This window comes from Sus scrofa, chromosome 4 (genome assembly GCF_054392235.1).
Source record: "Sus scrofa isolate SSC_HxYL_T2T_F1_AM1 chromosome 4, Sscrofa_HxYL_maternal_Yorkshire_Landrace_v2.0, whole genome shotgun sequence".
Lineage (NCBI taxonomy): Eukaryota > Metazoa > Chordata > Mammalia > Artiodactyla > Suidae > Sus > Sus scrofa.
In genome coordinates, this window is record NC_139386.1 from 68,020,760 (window position 1) to 68,042,977 (window position 22,218).

The following is a 22,218-nucleotide window of genomic DNA, read 5'->3' on the forward strand; positions in this document are numbered from 1 at the left end:
TGTAATATTGTGAATCAATTATACTTCAATAAAAAATAGCATTCAGCATTTGCTTTGTTTAATTTTGTTTTTTCAGCATAGAGGCAGCACACCCCCAGCAGAGAGACTGGCATCACCAAGCTCCTTCCCTAGGAGCTACTCTCAACATCTTAGTATCCAGTCACCATAGCTCTGAACTGCATCTGTGAGCATCTGTGTTTTATCTCAATTTATTTTGTGCATCTGTTAGCAAGATGTGTTCTAAGGTTATTTTAGCTTATGAAAAGTTTCATGGGAACACTCTACTTTTCGATAGCAGGGGAACCTGTATATTGTTTTACTTTTGACTGACCTATGCCTTTATATTTGAAGTGAGTCTCTTAAAACCAACTTGAGTCTTCTTTCTAAATCTCTCTAACAAATTTGCCTTTTAACTGATACACTTAGACGTTTGATGTGAATACTGTTACGGCTGGATCAAAATCTATTATCTTGCTAGAAGTTTTCTATTTGTTCCAAATGGCCTTTCTTGCTTTTTTGTTGTTGTTCACTTTCTGCCTTCTCTGTATGACTAAGCAATTTTATGATCCTATTTTATTTATTTATTTATTTATTTCCACTTTTTATGGCCACACGTGCAGCATATGGAAGTTCCTGGGCTAGGAGTCAAATCAGAGCTGCAGCTGCTGGCCTATGCCACAGCCACAGCAACACTTGGTCTAAGCCACATCTGCAACCTACACTGCAACTTGCAGCAATGCCAGATCCTTAACCCACGGGGCAGGGCCAGGGTTAGAACCCACTTCCTCACAGAGATAACATCAGGTTCTTAAAGACCCACTGAGCTGCAATGGGAACACCTATGATTCTATTTTAGTTCCTACAATTACTTAATATTTATACTTTAATCAATAATAATAATCGATTTATTAAAATAGTTGACTTAAGCAACTACAGTGAAGACTTCAATCTCTACTCCTGGCTCAATAATGATAGAAGTAATCTGCTTAACCCTCTTGGAAGGATTCTCCAAGTTAATGAGGTGCTTGTGAATCTTCATCTAGATTAAATCAGCGCACACCTCTCCCAGGAATTTTACATGGCAGACAGTTAGGGTAATTATTCAGTGAATCTCCACTTTGGTTCCACTGGTGTTGTTCCAGAATATTTAAAAGCTATGGCTGCTGTGTGGCTGCAGCATAACTTCCTTACCACCTTCCTCCTCACCAAAAAGAAACAGTGGTGAGCCAGGAACAGTGGCCACAGTGTCTTCCTTATGGAGGCTTGATACTTTTTTTTTTTTAATAACATTTAACTTTTTAATCATTAATGAATTTTCCTTCAAATAAAATTATTTACCACTAATTATATACCATGTATACCACTTTGTATACAATGTAACAGTACATTCCCAAATCCTCCCATTCCTTGTGCCATTGTTGTCACACATTTCACTTTTATTAATGGAATAAAGACATTGTTATGATTTTGCTTTGAATAGTTAGCTTTTAGAAAAACTAAAACTAGGAGTTCCCCTCATGGTGCAGCGGAAACGAATCCAACTAGGAACCATGAGGTAGCAGGTTTGATCCTTGGCCTCGCTCAGTGGGTTAAGGATCAGGCATTGCCGTGAGCTATGGTGTAGGTCAAAGACACGGCTTGGATCCTGTGTTGCTGTGGCTGTGGCGTAGGCTGGCAGCTGTAGCTCCGATTAGACCCCTAGTCTGGGCTCCACATGCTGCGGGTGGGGCCCTAAAAGTAAAAAAAAAAAAAAAAGAAAGAAAAACTAAAATTAAAAAAAATTCCATTTTACTTTCATTATTCATTCTTTGTATAAATCAACATTTCTGATGTCATGTTTCTTCAAACTGAAAAACTTCCTTAACATTTCTTGCAGAGTAGGTCTGTGGTAACGGGTTACCTCAATTGCAGTTTGTCTGAAAAAGGCTTTGCTTCTGCTCCACCTTGAAAGATATTTTCACTGAATATAAGTCAGTTTTTTTTTCCTTTTATAGACACCATTCCATTGTATTTTTATTTACATGGTTTCTGATGAGAAATCTGTTGTAATTCTCATCATTGTTTATTTACATAACATCATTTTTCCCCTCTGGCTGCCTCTAAGGTTTTCTGTCTTTGGCTTTCAGAAGGTTGAATACAATATTCATAGGTACTGGAATGTTGAAAAATTCTTGCTCATTGTTTCTTCAAATATTTTTTCTGCCCTCTTCTCTTTTTTGTTCTCTTAGAATTCCATTTTTGCCTATGTTAGGTCATTTGGTATTGTCCTATAGCTCTTGGATGCTCTGCTATGTTTTTTTAACATTCTTTTTTTTTTTTTTTTTTTTCTCTTTGTGTTTCACTTTGGGTAATTTCTGTTGATCTCTATTTTTAAGCTCACTGGCTCTTTCTTCAGCTGCATAAAACCTACTGGTAAAACTGTTGAAGGCATTCTTCATCTCTATTATTCTTTTTTTGGATTTTCATTTTTATAGTTTCCATGTCTCTGCTCAAAATATCTACTTGACCATGGATGTTGTCTACCTTTTCCATTAGAGCCTGAAACATATTAATCACAGCTATTTTAAATTCCCCATTGGATAGTTCCAACATCTAGGTCACGTCTGAATCTGGCTCTTTAAACTGTGTTGTCACCCCCCCCACACACCCTGCCCTTTGTATGCCTAAAGTTTTTGATTAAAGTTGGACGAATTGCATACAACAACATATTTTGAGATAAATAACTGTTATACTTGGAGATGGACACACTTTTCCTTCTGTTGGGCTATAAGTGTTCGCGTTCATGTCAATCTTGTCAGAAGCTGGGCTGAGTCTGAAGCTTGTTTCCTGCTTGGCTTTGGGTCTCCCACTTGGCTTAGGTTTTTTCTTTTTCCTTGTGAAACAGAGACTGTCTCTTGCAGCTCTCCCAGCTGTATTCCACTCTTAATTTTATTTGACATTGATAGGGTAATGAAGGTGAGTGAGGGGGGGAAGGAGGTGTTGTCTGATGTTCTTATTAAGCTCCAGATTTAAGCAGGCTTTGTGAACCTGGGTCTTGAGTTTGTGACAATCTCAAGTATTCTTATTCCTTCTCCAGGGGGTAGTACTGGGTCCTCAGGGTCCCAGCTGTAACCCAGAGACCTTAGTCTACACTTTTGTTCACTTTTTCCTGCATATTAAGGCTTTTGTTCCTCAGAGATGATACAGAAAATGAATCTGGCAATGTTTCAGCAGTGGCCTCCTGATCCAGCCAGAACCACAGGGGAAGTTTTCTTAGGCCTCTCCTCAATCTTCCCCATTAGTTTCTGGAGGAAAATCCTTCCTATATACAAATACAAATATGTCTGCAACCCCAGAGACTTCACACTCCCACACAATCTACAGCAATTTGTTATAAATTTCTAGCCATATCTTCTCTTTGGCTTATATGGAGTTTGGCAATATGTCCCTTCCCATATTTCAAGGTGGTTGTTTGCCCTGTAATCTCAGTTCACGCATGGGTTCGAAAGTCCTTAATTTCCAGCTTGTCAGCTTTTCTTCTTCTTGTTTATGTGGGAGCGATAGTCTTTTCATCACTCTTCATTTCCAAATTGAAATAAGAGGTCTTATTCTACAAAGAAGCAATTTGGCCCATCCCATACATCTCTCATAAAACAGTGAATATGTATGGGGTAAAGGACTTACAAGTTTTTAAAAGAAAAAAAATCTAATTTCCAGTTCCTGCCATGCAATTAATTAATTAACCTGCAGTGTGACTTCTAACAAGAAAGATGGACTGATATGACTTATTAGACCTATCACTCCAAAAAGATCAAATGGTACATTTATGTGAAAGGTATCTGAAAATTAAAAAAAAAAAGATATGGGATGAATGCAAACTATGAGCTTATATTTTATTAATTGAAGGCTGTCTGATAAAAAAATAAAATATGGTGTTTTATATCTGGCCACATAAAGATTCAGATCAGTTCAGCAACACTGAATGAGAACCAACTATACGCCAAACTGTCCTAATCATTTCTCCATCTGAGGAATGAACAGGACACAATCTATGCCCTTAAGGAGTTTTTAGTCCAGCAGAGTGGTCAAACTGTGTTTAATTTGACTCAACTATTTGATTATAAATATCTGAAACTAAGATTTATCCACTCATTTTCAGAAAAAAACTGAGCAACACAATATACATATATGAAAATAATTTCTTTACGATTAAATAGTTCCACATCAGAATACTGTCTTCAATTAGAATAAAATGATGACTGATTAAAATATCACTCTGATTAAAACATCAATAAATATATGAGATTTCCTCTCAAAACTAAAGGAATATTTTACTCTTTAAACAATCAATTCATATCTCAGATATTGCAGTAGCATGCTTCAAAGAGTTAAACTTGTCATCACCAGGAAAATTATACTAAAAATCCCTTATTTTTAAACAGAAATAACATTTTTATGTATTACTTGGGTAGTTCCTTAAGTATTTTACTCTTTTTTTCCAGTAGGTCATTTATAATTCAGGGATTCGTAAGGCTGAACAGCTAGATGCAAAAACATGTGTTCAAAGTTAAGGCAGAAATGGCAAATGGCCACATTCTTAAGATCATGTAATTGAGTGAAATAGGGAATTCAATACCTCAGCAGATGACAAGTTCAAGGATGACCCTGTTTTAGCAAAAGCTATGTTGGAACACATGAAACCATCTGATTTTGAGTTTTCATGTGAATCGTTTTGGAGCACAAGGATTATTGAATGTATGAGAATGTGTCCTTGGATTAGAATGCATTCCTTCAGAATGAGAATAAGAAATATGAGAAATATTAAAGAGAAAACAAATACAGCATTGTTAATTTTTACAATGTGACTAAAAGACTTGAAGCAAAGGATTCCTGTGATTTCAGAGGTGGGTTACTTTCCCACAATGCACCTGCATGCAAAAGACAACTGTAAACAGTATATGATTCTATTTGGTGTCAGAAATATTCACAAGCTACCATCAAACTTGGCTCAGTCCTTCTGACACACTGCTAGATTTGTCTTCTGGAACTAACAAGATTAACGATTCAAATCTGCTTATGCTCTGGGCTAAACAATAGAATTACCTAAAAACAGATATACATCTATATAGATATATAGAAATTTTGAATTTGAGGGCATAATTTGAGAGCATTTTTGGTAGTCAAAAATGTTTGAATGGGAGTTCCCATCATGGCTCAGTGGAGATGAATCTGACTTGTATCCATGAGGACGCAGGTTCAATCCCTGGCCTCTCTCAGCGGGTTAAGGCTCAGTCATTGCCATAAGCTGTGGTGTAGATCACAGATGTGACTCAGATTCTAAGTTGCTGTGGCTGTGGTGTAGGCCAGAGGCTACAGCTCGTTTGACCCCTAGCCTGGGAACCTCCATATGGCATGGTGGGACACTAAAAAGACCAAAAAAAAAAAAAAAAAAAAAAAAAGGGGGGAAACGTTTGAAATTAAATCAACTGTGTAATTTAAAACTCAATTGGTGGGACTTCTCTTGTGGCTCAGCAGTTATGAACCCGACTAGTATCCATAAAGACGCGGGTTCGATCCCTGGCCTCGCTCTGTGGGTTAACAATCCTGTGTTGCTATGAGCTATAGCATAGGTCACAGACACAGCTCAGATCCAGTATTGCTGTGCTGTGACTATGGCGTAGGCCAGCAGCTGTAGCTCCGATTAGACTCCTAGCCTGGGAACTTCCATATGTCACAGGTGCAGCCCTAAAAAGCCAAAAAAAAAAAAACAAAAAACAAAAAACAACAACTTGGTTGGTATGTGGAAACCTCTATTTTCAGTTTATGTGAATTATTTCATCAAATGTAATAATGGATAATAAGATAAACAGTTAATGTAAATAATTTAGACCCTGTTCTGTTCATAACAAAGGCAAGTTAGAAGTCTGTGAGAACTGTGACCTCTTCCATGGTTCAGGGTCAATGTGAACAAGGGTACCAGCTGTTCCATTAGATAATGTCTTGGATAAAGTCACCCTTGAATGAAATTTTTCACACTTTGTAATAATAAGACATCACTACTGAAATGAAAAAAAAAAAAAAAGATGACAACTATCTGAGATAGTCCAGAGATGAATTCTTTTCCATGACCAAATTTATTTTCTAAGCCAAGAAAGAAATAATTAGCATTTTGCCAAACATTACACTTTTGCAGTGGTTTAGAAATTAATAATACAGTATTAGTACAATGAGAACACACATTCAAAGTGAAAAAGCAGTTCACTGTGATCTTCTTACTTTCAGGAGAAATAAAAATGACTGAGCAGCTACTTTTAACTTTTGGATCTATTTGACATTAGCTTGAAAAATTAGGTCATGGGATGCACAAATGATAATGGCATTGTTTTTGGTTCCTTCTTCTAGAAGTGTCATTCTTTCATCTTCCAAACATCTATCGATTGGTAATGAGAAGAAAGGAAGCATATGCGTGCCTAAGACAGAAACAGAGGTGGGAATGTTAATGAACTTATTCTGATGGCAGCTTCTCTTGAGATGGTAATGAGACTGAAAGAACATACTTCACTTGACCAGCCAAAAGATGCTCACCAGTTGAAATAGTTAGTTATGTAAATGAGAGATTATTTTTAGATTTTCTTTTTATATTGCAGATTTTCTTTTAGATGTCACACACTAGCAGTAGTTTGTTAAATTTTCTTCATCCAAGTTGCAATGATTGCTGGGAATTGAGTAGCGGTGTTGAAGGCTTGCTACTAGTAAATCATATTCTTTATTGCAACTGTGGCTTTACAATGATTTGAATTATGCCCGGATTCTGTTCTAGACAATTTGAAATCAAACATGAAAATGTTAATTTCTTGCAACCAAGACATCTCATACCACAATATGATACGCATGGCTGCCATACAGTAATAGCCGAGCAACATTTTTTAAGCAGAGAGCAGTTAGTGTTCTTTTTCAAGGCAGATGTTTTCCAGATTTGCTATTGTCACTCATTAAGAAAGTAAGAAGTTATGAGTTATGGCCCTGTGAGGTAAGATATTGTACATGAAATCTCATCCATAAAACACCACAGATTTTTCTCAGCTATTTCTTTCCTTTGCTTGCTTTAATTGGTTCAGTGTGGTTTTCTGCTAGCATACAAATACTTATTTTGTCTGTGTGATAAAACGTTAACCAAACAGAGAAAATAGGTAGTCAGTGGGAATGCTGATGGGAGGGTGGGTATTTTAGTCAATAGGACTCATATATTCAAAAACTGAGTTAAAGTAAATACGGATGGGAAATTATTTGGGGTATTTTATGAGACTTATTGGGCACATATTGAATTTGGGGAACAACGTGCATACTTTGGAGGCTTTCAAAACACTGTACAAATATTATCCAATGAACATTTCCACATAAGTGAAGAGAGGAGGTCTTAACGGTGATCAGAGTTTACTGTAGTAAACACAGCTCAAATGGCTTGACAGGGACAGTGAAGCACTTAATGAGGTAGAAGAGTGAATAGAGCAAAGCCTGGAATTTTCTTCCCCTCCTAGAAGTTGAGTTGAGTTGCCTAAATTATCAGAAAAACAATGTGATGCTATGCCAAGGAGTGACTGTAAATTTCAACTGAATATATATTTTCTTAAAGCTAGTTCCTTACCTAAATTGATCTTAAAATATGAAATAAGATAGATGAGCTGTATAATACCTTGGTTAATAATCTATCATTGACCTGATTACCATTAATTTAAAAGTTATGCTAATTTGTCATCTTTCTTTTTCTTTCTTTCTTTCCTTTCTTCCAAATATTTGAGTAGAAACAGCTTCATTTTAAAAATTGAGATTTTTAATAGCCATTTTAGTAGCCATTTAACAGCTAAATGTGCATATGAATATATATATATATATATATATATATATATATATATATATATATTAATTGATTGACTTCATAGGGGTCATTAGTGGTGAGAGAGGTTTCTATTTTCCCACAGCAGTGGCTCATGGTATCTGTGCAGGGCTCCCAGCTGGCCTGCTGCTCAGAACAGAATTTGCAAACCTACATTCCAGATTTTCTCAATATTGCAATTTGAGATGCCTTAAAGAAGTAAAAACACACACAGCTTAAGAGACAATCAGTGGAAATAAAATGATGACTTTTTTTTATAAAACTTTAAATAAGAAGCCTTTAAAAGGTAACATTTTCCTCAAACAACTGAAAAATGATGGCAAAACCCCCTATATTACTCATGACACTTGAGCAATTCTATGCAAAGCACTGAACAAAATATTAAACCTAGTATAGAATACTCATAATTCAGTAACCTCCCCCCGCTTAACTTTCAGCAGTAGCCTTGGGAATTCCTACACCAAATGCAAACTCACAGACTCAGCTATGGATACAACAATAATGGCTCTGAGTTTGGTAATTCCAAGCATGAGTATTATGTGTGTCTTGTCTTTCTTTTTCCTTCTTCCTTCCCTCCCTTCCTCCCTTCCTTCCTTCATTCCACAGCTAGAATCATCAAATTTATTTCCATCTCAGGCAGCCAGCAGGTAGAGCCAACTTATGATTATCATGACATAAAGGAAGGGGTGGGGGGGGCTATAGCTCAAGAAGAAAGGACTTAAAAATGTAGAACAACCTTTTTGCACCGACATTAATACCAAGGGCATTCTGAGGCTGACAGGGGATCCCAGGTATCACGGATGAAATTTCTACACAGATGAACTGTTGCGCTCTCAATTGTGTTTCTTATTGCCTTTCAATGACATTGCATGGCTGCACTCTACTCTAGTTGAGCCAGTCACTTACCCATCCTTGGCCCCTTCTCCCTGTATAATGAGGGGGCTATTTATGTAACCTCAAATATACCTTAATAAACAACTTCCTCAGACTTTTCAATGAGGCAAACCCTATAAGGTAAACCCTGATGACTTTGAAAGCCTCACGGCCATGGCTGTAACAGGAGAGGATTCCTGCTCTCCTTCACAGACCCACAGAGGGGCAAACTTCCAATCCCCTCCCGCCTCTGGAGAGTGATGAGGTCAACACTCCCAGTCTCCCTCCCCCTTGACTTCTTCCTCCCCTTAGGAGAGAAGGGCGCTCATCTGTTGGGTGGGAGCCTGGCTTCCACTAGAGCCCATTTTCCTGCTGGATGAGATGATGGTCACTGCTCACCTATGACAGGACGTCGAGTTCTCTTGGAGGAACCGGGGCTCAGGCTTGAGAGCCCTCTCCCATGGTGTGAGCCATGGCACTTACGGCTCTGAGCACTGACTGTCTGGGGCGGTCCACTCCACCCACGGGGATGCTTGCCATTTTCCCCGTGTCCCAGCTCTTCCTGCTCTGCAGAAGTCTGAACCACCAGTAAGCAGACAAGAAGGCTGCATGGCAGATTTGGCAGCTCTCTTTGCAAGTACATAGGTTTTTATTTGGACTGGGAGGAAGGGGATGCAATTTTAGCCTCAGGTCTCAGCCATGGTCTCCAAGGCAGACTTCCCAGAGCCCAGAATTTTAAGGTCTAAACCATGTTCTCCAACCTAGATTTCCCAGAGCCCTGAATTTTATCTGCTGCTTCTCTGCCTAAAAAGATAATGTGAACCCCCGTTTGGCTGGTGATTCTTCTCTCTATAGGTGAGAAGATGGCAGGGAGGAGAGGTAATCAGTTTATCTGCCTCTAACAGCCATTTCCAAACTACTTTCACACGCATTCTTATCATTTCATTCTCGAAACCACCTTGTGAGACTGCCAGGCAGGGATTATTCATTTCAATTTACAGCCAAGAAAATGGAGAGTTAGAAAAGCTAAGTGACTCATCTATGGTCTAGTTAGTTAGCAGTGGAGTGGGACAAAGTCCAGGTCATCAGACAGTGAAGCCAGAATCTCAAAATCAGAGGCACACTAACATTCCACCACCTCAAAAGTCTACACAAACATTCTACCAGAAGAATAACTCACCCACTAGTTACCACCTAGCTCTTGCTTCTGCTCTGTCAAGAAACCATTAGACAAACTTAAGAATCCTAAGCCTCATGTGGCATACAGGGTGTGGGCAAAATGAAAATCATGCAGATAACAAAGCATCAGGATGTCAGGTGCATGATTTAATTTCTAAGCTGCTGTGACATGGGGACCAGGGAGATCACAAAAATAACACATTGCAGATGTCTTATCCATGTGGCGCTGAGTGAACCTGGTGGAACCGAATGCCCTGATGAATATGTGTAACTATGTTGCTTCTGTTGTTTTCAAGGACCTTATTGGCTAGGATATTGGATATTGCTGGAGATAATGCAAGCCCTAAAGCCTATCAAATCGAGGCAGTCTGTGCACCTGCATCCAGCCGTCCACCACCACAGCCGTTCTGGCAGCTGTCAGTGTTCCCACCCTCCCCCACATGACTGGGGGTACCAAGCCCGGTGCAGATTATGTCTGCTTATGTACAAAGAGAAAGCAAGGTGACACACAAGAAACAGGAAAACCCTGGCAGTCTCACTACTTCTAGTACCAAACCAGAGTATTCTGAACTCTATACCGTAAATTGATACAAATATGTTTGAAAATGAAACCTTGCACATATTGGATGCAGAAGCAGAATCTTTCAAGAGAAGAGTTCCCTCCGCCCTATCTCCAATTCTCAGATTAGTATTTGAACATATCTCTGAATGTTGAGCAAGACTAGTAGAAAAAAACTAACTGCTGACCATTCCCTAGTACACCTTGGCTCAAACTAGGAAGTGCTGTAAGCTTAAGAAAATTATTTTCACCTCTCATTTTTTGGTTTTTTGGGTAATTTTTCTATTTCACTTTGTGTTGTGTGTTTGTGTGGGAGGAACAATATGGGATATTTTGTGTGACATCTAGACTACCCTGTTCTGTGTTTATGGATAAAGCAATGGGAAGTAAAGAAGTCAATTTCACAGCACATGGTTCACAACCAGGATATGGAAGGAGCAGGAGAATTCTGGAATTCTGGGAGATTAAGAGCAAAAAATTTAATCACATTCCTAGTCTATTGTAGGTACTTGTCATATCCTTGCTGAAAAACTGAACTTAAATGAACTGAGTTCATTACAGAAATATCCCAAAATGACTGTTGTTTCTTGGTAGTAACAGAAGACTTGGGCTTGTATCTGAAAGCATTGGGAGATAAGAATAAAAGAAACTAAATACATTTTGTTGATTTTTATTCACCTAGGAACTGTTTTACAAAAATATTAGAGAATATTAACTTGTCATCATCATAGATGTAAACAGTTAATGGCACCTCTTCTTCTAAGTAGTTTTCCCTCCTGAATGTGGAGGGAAAGCTTTTCAGACACAGCTGTTCCTACACCAGACTCTCAAGGGAATGATTCAGTCCCTGCCATGGAAAGTCTAACCACAGAGAAGCTATTAAGGAAGACGGAGAGGCAAAAACACAAGTGCACAAATGCACAGGAGTGTGGTTGACATAGGAAGATGTGGTAGACAAGCAATGTGAATACAGTTTTGCTCAATCTCAATGGCCAGCTGCTCCTTGAGTCCCCTGATTCTTATACCAAGGGAAGTTTGAAAGCAAATTCCTTAACATGTATGACACCTCTTAACATTCTCCTTCCTACACATGAACAGGATAACTGGCACTTCATTTACTGGCTCTCTAATTGGATCCCATGATATATATAATGTACATCGCAATTCAGTGGGAAATGGGATGATGTCAGCAAAAATGGCAGGTTAAGAATGTCCAAAAATTCTCTCCTCCATTAAAGCAATGAGAAAACACAAAAAATCGTCAGGCTCAATATTTCCAGGATCCTAGAAATGAACCAAAGACTCCCAAAAATCTGGGAAGTAGCTTTTCAAGAAAAAGAGCTGAATCTTGATAAGAACAGTGTGCTTTGAGGGATTTTAACTTGCCCTATGCCCATTCCTCCTCTCCAGCTCTGATAGCCTTGAAAAATGACAGCTCACAATCAAAGTGAAAATCAGCAGACTGGCAGCCACTGGAGGGAGCCAAATGAGGTGGAGCACTGTTAAAGCTACATTCCAAGAGAACTGATACGATCTAACCTGCTAGTTCCCTGAAAGACCCCACATGAAGTGATGTCTTTATTTAACCTGACTCAGAGCTCACACGATGCAAAAAAGTCTTTTCACTACGTGCATTTGTCAAAAATTATAGGCAACTGTTTAACTTTGAAGCTGCCTAAGGTGGTAAATAACATTTTGGGAAAATAGTAGGCTATGTGAAAATGCTGAAGAGTAAAGCTTAGGAATGAGAATTCTATAGGGGGCTCTGAAAAGCTGTGACATGCTCCTGGGAATTAAGAAAACCACAAACACAAGTAGGTCTGTGCACATTCCCAGAGCTGTCCACATGCTTAGAAAAGACCTGAAAGGCCCTAAACTCTCACCTCCAGCTGACATTGAGGCTCTGAGGAAGGAGGAAGTGAAAGCTAAAGCAGAATTGCAAACTACCTGGCTAAGTTTTGAAGCTGTGCACCCCAACACACAGAAAGAGCCCCTGAGCAAAGCCTGGGAGCTTTATTGGTTTCAGGCATTTAAGGAAATCTCTGTCCAGTCATCAGAGGGCCATTAAGCTAACCAAGCAGAAATCTGGGTGGTGACACAAAACAAAGAATATAGACTTCATGGGCTTAGTGCAGAAAAGTCACCAAACAAACCAAAAACAAGAGCAAATCCTGGGAAGAAGAAAGATTATCTACACATACCGCAAACTAAACCAATTATGACAGGATAAATTCGGATATTTACACTGAGACAATAAAAATCAAACTGTCACAAAAAGAAAGACAAAGAGGGAGTCTTGAACACAACAAGAGAGAAGTGACCATCACATAAAAAGGATCCCCGATAAAAATTAATAACTGATTTCTTTCCAGAAACCATGGAAATAGAACGACATGTTCTACCGAAAGGCAGTAGAATGACATGTTCAAATTGCTAAAAGAAGATATTCAATATCTAGCAAAGATATTTTTCAAAAATAAAAAGCAAAATAAGACATTTTAGATTAAAAAAAAAAAAAACTGAGAAAATTTGTCACTAGTTAACTTGCCCTGTAAGATATATAAAAGAGAATCTTGCAGTCTGAAAAGAAAGAACACTAGACAGTAATTTAAATCCTTGAAAACATATGAAGAAAATAGGAACACTGGTAAAGATAACTTTGTAGGTAAACATAAAAGACAGAATAAATGTTTTCTGTTGTTGGTAACTCTTCTATTTGATTTAAAAGAGAGATGCATACAGCAAAAATTAATCTGTGTTGATGGGCTTTCAATGTATAAAGATATTACTTGTATGACAGTAACAGAAAAATGAAAGGGAAGAGAACAGAGCTTGGATACTATTGAAATTAAGTTGTTATTAGTGTAAAATAGACTGCTATAAAAATGTTAATTGTAATCCCCAGAACAACCAAAAATAAAATAACTCCAAAGAATATACAGTAAAATAAATGATAAGAGAATTAAAATCATACACTATAATATATCTATTTAACACAAAAGAAGGAAGTAATTGGAAAAAAGAGGAATAAAAAAGACATAAGATATACAAAAAACTAATAGCAAAATGGTAGGCATAAATCCTGCCTCATTGGTAACCGCATTATATGTAAATGAATTAAACTCCCCAATTAAAAGGCAGATATTGGCAGAATGGATAAAAAAAACATAATTCAACTACCTGCTATTTTCAAAAGGTATTCTCTAGATTCTAAGACATAAATACGTTGAAAGTAAAAGGATGGAAAAGATATACCTTAAAAATAGTCACTAGAAGAGCTAGAGTGGCTATACTAATATCAGAGAGACTTTAATACATTTTTATTAGATTAAACAAAGACATTAATGATGATAAAATAAAAAGGGTCAATTCACCAAGAAAATATAACAATTATAAACTTATTCGCAGAGCCCAAAAATACATAAAGCAAAAACTGTCAGAATTAAGAGAATAATTAGAAAAAATCAACAAGGAGTTCCCGTCGTGGCGCAGTGGTTAACGAATCCGACTAGGAACCATGAGGTTGCGGGTTCGATCCCTGCCCTTGCTCAGTGGGTTAACGATCCGGCGTTGCCGTGAGCTGTGGTGTAGGTTGCAGACGCGGCTCGGATCACGCATTGCTGTGGCTCTGGTGTAGGCCGGTGGCTACAGTTCCGATTCAACCCCTAGCCTGGGAACCTCCATGTGCCGCGGGAGCGGCCCAAGAAATAGCAACAACAACAAAAAGACAAAAAGACAAAAAAAAAAAAAAAAAGAAAAAAGAAAAAATCAACAATAGTTGCATCTCCCATATCCCATTTTCAATAACATATAAAACTAAAAAGAAGATTAACAAAGAATACTTGAGCAATACTATACAACATGTAGACCTCACAGACATCTATAACAACTCTCCACACAACAACAGTAGAACACACATTCTCAAGGGCACATGGAACATTCTCCAGGACAGGCCATATGCTACATCATAAACAAGTCTCAGTAAATTAAACACCTGAAATAGGAGTTCCTGCTGTAGTGCAATGGGACCTGCAACATATCTGGAGCACTGGGATGCAGGTTCGATCCCCAGCCTGGCACAGCAGGTTAAGGATCTGGCATTGCCACAGCTGCAGGTTAGGTCATAACCATGGCTTGAATCTGACCCCTGGCCTACGAATTCCATATGCCACAGGGGGTAAAAAAAAAAACAACACCCCCAACAACAAGAGGCTGAAATAATATCAAGTATTTCTCCAATTAAACAACATATTTCTAAAATATCCAATGAATTGAAGAAGTCACGAAGGAAATTAGAAAATACTTTGATGAAAGAAAATGAAGACACAACAAACCCAAACTTAAGGAATACAACCAAAACAGTGCTTGAAGGAAATTGATAGCTTCTGTATTAGTGTGGGTTCTCCAGAGAAACAAAACCAGTAGAATATATATTAAGAGGAGACTTAAAATAGGAATTAGCTCATAGAATTATGGAGTCTGAGCTGCCATATGAAAGCTGAAGAACCATGAATGTTGGTAGTGTAATTCAGTCTTGAGTCTGAAGGCCCAAGAACCAGGACAGCAGAGGTCCAAGGGCAGAAGATGGATATCTCAACTCAAGCAGAGAAAGTAAACTTGCCCTTTTTCTACCATTTAGTTCTATGCAGACCCTTCAAGGGATTGGATAATGTCCATGCATTAGGCAATCATTTTTATGTAGTCTACAGATTCAAATATTAAGCTTTTCTGGATACATTCTCCCGACATTTCTAGAAACAATGTTTTCCCAGATATCTGGGCATTCCTTAGCCCAGGTTGGAACAAAATTATTTATCACACCTGTAGATGCATCTATTAAAACAGAAAAAAGACTTCAACTGAATAACCTAATCTTCTATCTTAAGAAACTAAAAGAGCAATGTAAACCAAATGTAAGCAGAAGGAAGAAAACAAGATTATTGTGGAAATAAAATAGAGAATACAAAAACGATCAACAAAATCAAAAGTTGCCTCTTTGAAAAGATCAACAAAATCAAACCTTTAGCTAGACTGATCAAAAGGAAAAGACTGGACTCAAGCTACTAAAATCAGGTATTAAAGAGGGAATATTACTACCAACTTTACAAAAAAGAGAAGGATTATAAGGAGATACTATGAACAATTGTATGCCAACAAATTAGATAATCTAGATTAAATGGAAAAATTTCAGATAAAGACACAAACTATTGAAACTGATTCAAGAAGAGATAAAATCTCTCAATAGACCTGTGACAGAGATTAAATTAGTAATCACAAAATTCCTCAGAGGAAAACCCATATATACACTAGTGAATTCTTCTAAACATTTGAAGAACAATTAACACCAGTTTTTCAAACACAACACAAACTCTTTCAAAAAGCAAAAGTAGAGGGAATATTTCCTACTTCATTCTATGATGCCAGTATTACCCTGATACCAAAAATAAAGACAAAACAAGATAAAACCAATATCTCTTATGAAAATAGATATAAATATACTCAATAAAATATTAGCAAATCAAACCTAGCAACATATGGAGAGGATTAGGCAACATGACCAAGTAGGATTTATTCCAGGAATACAAAGTTGGTTTAACTTCCAAAAGCCAATTAATGTAATTCACCATTATCAACTGAATAAAGTGCAAAAATCACATGATTGTCTCAATAGCTATATAAAAGACATTTTGCAAAATCCAACACCTCTTGATGATAAAACATTAAACAAACTAGAATTAGAATAACACTTCCTCAATATGACAAGGGACATCTATCCACTAAAAAATCCACAGCTAATATTAAACTTATGGTAAGAGGATGAATGCTTCCCCTCTAAGAGCAGGAATACGATCACCTCTTCTTTTCACCTTTCTAGCTAGGACAATTAGACCAAAAAGAAAAAGCAAGAAAGCAGATAGAAGGGAGCAGGGAGGGAAGGGGAAAGAAAGAGAAAAGAGGGAGAAAGAAAGGAAGAAAGAAAAGAGGCATCCAAATTGGAGAGAAGTAAAACTATCTCTATTTGAAGATGACATAGGTTTATATACAGAAAACCCTAAAGAATCTACTAAAAAAAACCCTTTGGAACTAATTAAGAAACCTTCAGAAAGGTTGCAAGATACAAGAATAACATACAAAAAATCAATTGTATTTCTAGACACTAACAATGAACAATCCAAAACAGAAATTTAAAAAATTATTCCATTTACTATCATATCAAAAAATAAAATATGTAGGATTAAACAACAAATGGGAATACCCACACAATGGGTAGAGAATCTGACCACAGCAGCTTGGGACACTGCAGAGGCTAAGGTTTGATACCTAGTCAGGTGCAATGGGTTAAAGGGCCCAGCATTGCCACAGCTGCACTGTAGGTTGCAGCTGCAGCTCAGATTCAAACCCTGGCTTGGGAACTTCCGTATGCTGTAGGTGCAACCAAAAAAAATAATAACAACAAATGGAGTGTAAAAGTTATATCCTGAAAACTACAAAGCATTGTTGAAAGAGCCACAAATATCTAAATGACTGAATATCCCATGTTAATGAATCAGAAGATTTAATATTAAAATGATAATACTCTCTTCAATAAATCTACAGATTCAATGCAACTCCTATCAAAATTCTAGCTGGGGAGTTCCCGTCATGGCTCAGTGGTTAACGAATCTGACTAGGAACCATGAGGTTGCGGGTTCAATCCCTGGCTTTGCTCAGTGGGTTAAGGATCCAGCATTGCTATGAGCTGTGGTGTAGGTTGCAGACGTGGCTTGGATCTCTCGTTGCTGTGGCTGTGGTGTAGGCTGGCAGCTATAGCTCCAGTTCCACCCCTAGCCTGGGAATCTCCATATGCCGCAGCAGTGGCCCAAGAAATGGCAAAAGACAAAAAAAAAAAAAAAAAAAAAAAAAAAAATTCTAGCTGGTAGGTTTGAGAAATTGACAAACTGACCATAAAATTCATACAGAAATTCAAGATGCAGAATAGTCAGAATAATCTTGAAAAAGATCCCCAATTTCAAAACTTATTAGAAACCACAATAGTCAAGACTTTATGGTACTGGTATAAGAACAGACATACAGATTAGTGGAACAGAATTGAGAGTCCATAGATATACCTTTACCTTTATAGTCAATTCATTTTGGACAAGGATAGCAAGACAATGCAGTGTGGGAATGGACACATTCTTTTCAACAGTTGGTATGGGGACCAGTGGATATCCACATGCAAAAAAAAAAAAAAACAAAAAAAAAAAAAGGAAAAACAAACAAAAAAAGAACAAAAAAAAAAAAAAAGAGAGAGAGAGAAAAGAAAAGAAAAAAGAATTTGGATCTCGGAGTTCCCTTTGTGGCTCAGTGGTTAACAAATCCGACTAGGAACCATGAGGTTGCAAGTTCGATCCCTGGCCTTGCTCAGTGGGTTAAGGATCCTGTGTTGCTGTGGCTGTGGCGTAGGCTGGCAGCTACAGCTCCAATTAGACCTCTAGCCTGGGAACCTCCATACGCCATGGGAGCGGCCCTAGAAAAGGCAAAAAGACAAAAAAAAAAAAAAAAAAAAAGGAATTTGGATCTCTACCTCACACCATACATAAAAATTAACTAAAAATCAACCATTAAACTAGACATAAATGCTACCACTATAAAACTCTTATAAGAAAACAAGGGTAAATCTTTGTGACCATTAGACAATGGTTTCTTAGACATGACCCATAAAGCTTCAGCAAAAAAAGGAAAAAAAAAGTTAGACTTTGTCAAAATTAAAGTTTCTGCTTTTTTTTTTTTTTTTTTGGTCTTTTTAGGGCTGCACCCGTGGCACATGGAGGTTCCCAGCCTAGGGGTTGAATCAGAGCTGTAGCTGCCAACCTACACTACAGCCACAGCAACATGGGATCCGAACCGCATCTGTGACCTACACCACAGCTCAGGGCAACGCTGGATCCTTAACCCACTGAGCGAGGCCAGGGATTGAACCTGTATCCTCATGGATGCTAGTTGGGTTCGTTAACCACTGAGCCAGGACAGGAACTCCAAGTTTGTGCTTAAAGGACACTACTGAGTGAAAAGACAACCTGCAGAATGGTAGAACATACTTACAAATCATATATTTGATGATGGACTAGTATCCAGAATAAATTAAAAAGTACTTACAATTCAACAACAAAAAGACAAACAGTGCAATTTTAAAAATGGACAAAGGACTTGAACAGACATTTTTTCAAAGATACATAAATGGCCAATAAAGACAGGAAAAGATGCTGAATATCATCAGTCACTAGGGAAATGTAAATCAAAACCACAATGAGACATCATTTCACACCCACTGGGATGACTGTAATCAGAACAAAGTACAATAAAGAGTGTCGGTAAGGATGTAGAGAAATCGAAATCTGTCTACATTGATTCTGGAAATATAAAGTGGTACGGCCACCTTGGAAAACAATCTGATAGATTCTCAAAAAGTTAAAGTTATCATATGACTTAGCATTTCCACTCATAGATGTATAACTTAAAGGCTTGAAAACATATGTTCACACAAAATCTTCTACATAAATGTTCATAGCATCATTATTCACAATAGCCCCAAAGTGAAAACAATCCAAATGCCCATCAATTGATGAACAGATAAACAAAGTTTGGTATATATACACACTGGAGTATTATCCAACCAAATAAAAATGAAGCACTGATAATATATGCTAAAATATGGACAAACTTTGAAAAACATTATACTTAGTGAGATAAACTAAGGCACAAAGATCTGTAGCTTACTATATCGATGGCTTATAAATGGAATTAAATGATTCCATTTATATAATAATGTCCAGAATAGACAATAACACAGGGACAGAAAGATTAATGGTTTCCAGGAGCTGCAGAGGAGAAGTTTTCAGGAGGTGAGGAATGACTTTTAATTGTTATGCAGTCTCATTTTGAGATGATGAAAATGTTTGGGAAATATACAACGGCTTGTGAATACACTAAAACCACTGAAATGCATATTTTTAACAGGTGAATTTTATGGCATGAGAATTATATTTGCATTAAAAGATTCAGTGCTTATATCCATCCAAGCAATGTGAAGAAAAATTACAATCAGTATTTTTCAATCAAGTAGCAAAATAATATCAGAAGAAAATATGAAAAGTCAATGTGTTGATACTTTACAGTTACTTAGGGCATTTTCCTCCATGTCTGGACTAATTTTTCCATGACTTCTAAAATAAGGACTAAAAAATAAAATTAAAATAAAATAAGGACTAAATTTCAAGGACTATGAAATTCACTATCCTTCTATAATTCTAATACTCCCAATTTAAGCACAGAGTACCTAGTATTACACATTATCCTGCTTATCAAATCCCCCAGAATTTAATAGTCTTTATTTAAGAACATTATCTGCAGGGTAGGCCAGCAGAATGGAGACAGAGGGAAGAGGAGGAGTTCAAGTCTGAAGGCAGTCTCCTGGCAGAACCTTCTCTTCCACTTCTACAGAGGTCAGTCTTTTTCCAGTAAGACAGTCAACTGATCAGATAAAGCCCACTCAGAGTAAGGAGGATAATCTGTGTCCTGATTTAAATGCAAAGCTCACCTTAAAAAAACAAAAACAAAAACAAAAACAAAAAAAAACAACAAAAAAAAAACCCTCCACAAAAACATCTAGAATAATGTTTGACTAAATATTTGAGTTCCTTCCTCACCAAACTGACACATAAAATGAACCATCATGGGCACCATATGGTAACAGAGATGCTAGACTCCTAGTTTGGAATTTTGAGTTCCCCTTAACTATCTCTCAGCAAGGGACTTCACCTCCTTGATACTTTCACTGCAAACTGTGGGGGGAGACTGAAACAATGTGCAGAGTGAGAAAATAAGGGCAGCCGGGACTAATCTGACCTTCTCTACATTTTTGCCCCCTGGTAAACCATATATCACATGCCAGTGAGTGCCCTATGGCATACATTAAGAAACCAGGGGCTTAGCATTGATTTAAAGTACCCGATATTTGCTGTGTTCTAAGTGGCTTTGGGATATAATGAAAGAAATCTAATACCTCCAGGTAGCCTCAATTTTAAAGAGTAGTTTGTGTGTACATATGCAGGTATGCATGTGTTTATGTATTTTGATTGTATGGCCAAGGTGCAACTGAAAAATATAAAAAGAAAATCAATAAGAAAGAATATGTAAATGATGAATTCTTCCACATTGAATTCTATGTTAATGGAATGCTTGAGACTTGGCACATAATGGCACTGTGTCTTTGAAAATCCCTTCCTCTCTACTAACCACCCCCTCCCCCCCAAAAACCCCATAAAATATGGCTTCATTTGGCCTCCCTTTGACATACCATGGGTCTCCAATTATAGAAGCTAGAGCTAAATCTATAATAGTATCTCTGTATTCCTAAATTGACTCTCTACTTCATTAATGGTTTATTCTTGCAAGTTCTTATTATCAAAGATGTAAACAGGGAATCTTAATATCAAGATTGAACTCTTTCTACCTGAAAGCCACTACATATCAACCACTAGCTAGAAAAGTCCACATTTGATAACAGGTATAAGGGCTACTCAGTCAACCTCATCAGGGAACTTAACAATGCTCTGAAATATTTTTCTTTACACCTAATATTCTTTCTTATATTCTCCAAAATGGTTACTTCCCACATTTTCCATATCTGTTAATCTGGATACCTCAGGTCTACTCATTTTAAGTTGACAACCTTACCTAACACTCTACTGAGCAAATAAAACTTATCAGACGCTAACCTCTTTAACTTTTAACATGAGAAACCTTTACCGATCTACAGTGGAATCCAACATTATTTTCAGCTCATTTTAGGCAAAGAGGTGCATCTTCTGCTCTTCAAAGCTAACCCCCCCATCTCCTTCCACCTCCTCTGGGAACTTAGCCTATCATTACTCCCTTCTGTTTCTCCTATTTTTAACGTCTTTAATCTCTTCCTTAAAACATAAGCACACTTAAAACAACTCTAACCCTTAAAAACAAAACAAAAAGAAACTGGTTTCCCAAGGTGGGATTCCAAGGACTTCCACTTGTGGGCCAAATTGAGTTCCAGGGATAAGACTCATTCCTCTGTCTGCAACAACCACAAAACTGGCAAAACATATGAAACAATGGTTCACTGAACACTGGGCAGGAGGTGGTAAAAGACAGTGAACCCTAAGAGACAGGAAGCACATAAGGAAAACTCTAAAATTGCTATGGTTGCCCCAGCTACTGCTACCACAGAGGTTTCCAGGCTGAAGGGCAGAAACAGAGAACCCAGGCAAACCCTCCGAGTGGAAAAGACAGAGCTGAGAAGGTAGAAAGAACAAGGCAGCTAAAATTCACAGAACAGAGGACCAGAGAGACGGGAACTGCACAGAAAGAGAACGCCAGAGATCTGCAGAGGCTTCCCTGGCATTTTCAACTGATCAGTACAAGCCTACAAGGAAACTGCCAGAGACTGAAGGGACTCCTACCAAAAGAGATTAAAGGGAACAGTGCCAGGTACTCACACAGGGCCAGGAATAATACGTGCTCCAGCCAGACTGGAAAATCTCATGATTCACAGGGCACTAGGTTGAGAGCTCAGAAAAGTCTTGCCTCAGAAGGGGAATAATTAGCTTTAGAATGAGCACGGTTCTGATTCCTTCCACCAGTCTTAAAAACAAGACGGAAAAGGATTACTCTATTTCCAAGTAACTTAACTGCATCCCAAAACAAAGCTTGATAATAT

General features: G+C 37.7%; 1 pseudogene; it reads right to left on the reverse strand.

Annotated features, from left to right (window-relative positions):
- Positions 1–922: 922 nt before the first annotated feature.
- Positions 923–2,431, reverse strand: LOC110260480 (small ribosomal subunit protein uS10-like; annotated as a pseudogene).
- Positions 2,432–22,218: the final 19,787 nt, after the last annotated feature.